This window comes from Montipora foliosa, chromosome 9 (assembly GCF_036669935.1).
Source record: "Montipora foliosa isolate CH-2021 chromosome 9, ASM3666993v2, whole genome shotgun sequence".
NCBI lineage: Eukaryota > Metazoa > Cnidaria > Anthozoa > Scleractinia > Acroporidae > Montipora > Montipora foliosa.
Window position 1 is genome coordinate 48,789,642 of NC_090877.1, and position 2,500 is coordinate 48,792,141.

Genomic DNA, 2,500 nt, shown 5'->3' on the forward strand with positions numbered 1-2,500 from the left:
AGTAATTAGCAAATTACTTTGGTTTTGCATCTACTTAACTCAGTGATTGGTTCAAAGTTTTCGCACCACTTTTTCAACCAATCAGAAGTGAAACCAAAACCAATCGTGGCTCGCGCGTGCACATTTTCCCACCTTCTGTGTCGGCTACGTGTAATTACTTCGAGATTTGATTGGTTTACTGCATTGTCTCCGTCCTCTTTGATTGGCTAAAGTAATTACTATGGTTTTGGTTTTACGACACTCATTTGAAAACCGCTCTATACTGGGCACGCTTATAATTAGTGAAAATTTTTTGTTTATGATTCTGGTCTCCCTTATTCTGGAAACAGTACATTTCAGGAAATGTAAATGTTTGGTTTTCTTTCGGTATACTTCGTTTTCCGTAAACTAATAAGGGCCTTGCAAAAATTGAAATTATTTTTTAAGTGGTCGGATACTGGTGCCGGTCGGATTCTGGGCAACATACTGTAGGTGTCAAAAATGTTTGGATTGAGTCACAGATTTGGGAAAATAATGGAAATCAAGGTCGCGGAAATTAATGCGCTACTTACACTACACTTGACGTTACATAAATGAACGCCACTTAAATTAACGCGAATTTTTGAAATTCGCTTTAATTTCATGAAGCGTTTATTTCCTATTATAATTCAACACATGATACACTGCCCAAATATGGTCATAAAGCTCTCGATATCCGTAGGTCTACATGACGTATACACCTTATTCTAAAATGGCCGCCATTTAAATATTCCTTTGTTTTTATTCAAATTAGCCCTTGATGCCTCGTTCTTAAGCTAAAAATTCAAAAGAATATTTTATCTTGAACGAGGCAACAAGGGCCAATTTGTATCCGCATACATCAGTGGCCATTTTGGAATAAGGTGTATATTCGGCGATGTATGTAGATTTCGCAAGAGAATGTGAAAATGACGGACCGGCGCCGCTTCACAAATGTTACAAGTTGGAAATCTTTCATTTGTTATCAATGTGTTGAATAGCCCACTTTCGATATATTAAAATTCAGTCCTAAAACAAAAGGCATCATCTCGAGGCTCTGGGGAATAAATATGAGGATTTGTATGAGTTTATTCCCCAGAGCCTCAAGACGATGCCTTTTGTTTAGGACTGAATTTTAATATATCGAAAGTGGCCTATTATAAAACAGTTATAGCGCTCAAGCTTGCGTGATATCGGCTAAGTATTACGCGATATCACTCCCGCTTTCGCGCTATAACTGTTAATTATACGGTAGTAAAAAAAAACTTAAATGAAGAAGAACTGAGATGAACTTAGATGATGAAGAAAAACTTAGATGAAGCGTACAACAAAGCACTGGAAGATGAAATTAAGAGACAGACTGCCCAGCTGGACAATCTGCACCATGAACACAAACATGGGGCTGCCTGGCAAGTTCTCAGAGAGATCACGAACAAAAAGTCGTCTCCCGCCACCGATGTGAGAGGAAACACCCCAGAAGAACGCCGCCAAACATGGCTTACTCATTTCAAATCACTGCTTGGCAAAGAAGTCGACGGAACATGCTTACCTGAAGATGCATTCTTTTCCAACAAAGTTGCCGACTGTCTTCCTATTAAAACAGGTCCTTTTGAAATGGAAGAAATAAAAGAAGCGTGAAGAAGCTTCAAAACACGAAAAGCCCCGGGCCTGATAAAATTCCTGCCCTTATCTGGGAATCACCATTGTTCCACTCTCACCTGCTTCACTTTTGCAATGAAACAAAATCTGGAAACAAACCAAAAGATTTCTCTCTTTCTTCCATCCTGCCACTGCCTAAGAAAGGAGATCTCTCAATCCCTGCCAACTACAGAGGTATCACTCTTTCCGATATCGCATCCAAGATCTGCAACTCAATGCTTCTTAATAGAATTGCCGAACACGTCGATCCTATACTCTGAAGAAACCAAAATGGGTTTAGAAGAGGCCGCTCGACTACACCACAGATACTTGCAGTGCGCAGAATAATAGAAGAGATGATTATATCGAAAGGAAAGGCTGCAATCATCTTTGTTGATTTTGCAAAGGCGTTTAATAGTGTAAATCGCAACATCGTGCTCCATATTCTATCAAACTATGGTATTCCAGATGAAATTGTTCAAGCTATTGCTGTAATGTACCATGCACCTACCAGCTTTGTCAGCACCCCTAATGGCCGCCAACAGAATCATTTGTTACAACAACAAGAATTCTCCAGGGTGACTCGCTAGCGCCATACCTGTTCGTGATTGTGGTCGACTACATTCTGCGGCAATCCATTGATGGCATGAACGAGTTAGGCCTTGATGTCAAGCCGAGTAAGACCAACAGAGATCCTGGAAAGTTCCCAGACCTCGACTATGCTGATGACATTGCACTGACGTCATCGACCCTTGAAGATGCACAACAACTTCTTGTATCCTTAGAGGTAGCATCAGCCAAGGTTGGTTTATTGTTGAATGCCAGAAAGACAGAATACCTCAATGTAAATGGAGACGTGGATGCT

The 2,500-nt window shown here is 40.4% G+C and overlaps 1 protein-coding gene across 1 annotated transcript in view; it reads right to left on the minus strand.

Annotated features, from left to right (window-relative positions):
- The window catches only part of LOC137971913 (uncharacterized), a 40,634-nt gene that overhangs the window by 4,070 nt on the left and 34,064 nt on the right, over window positions 1–2,500 (minus strand). The window lies entirely within an intron of this gene.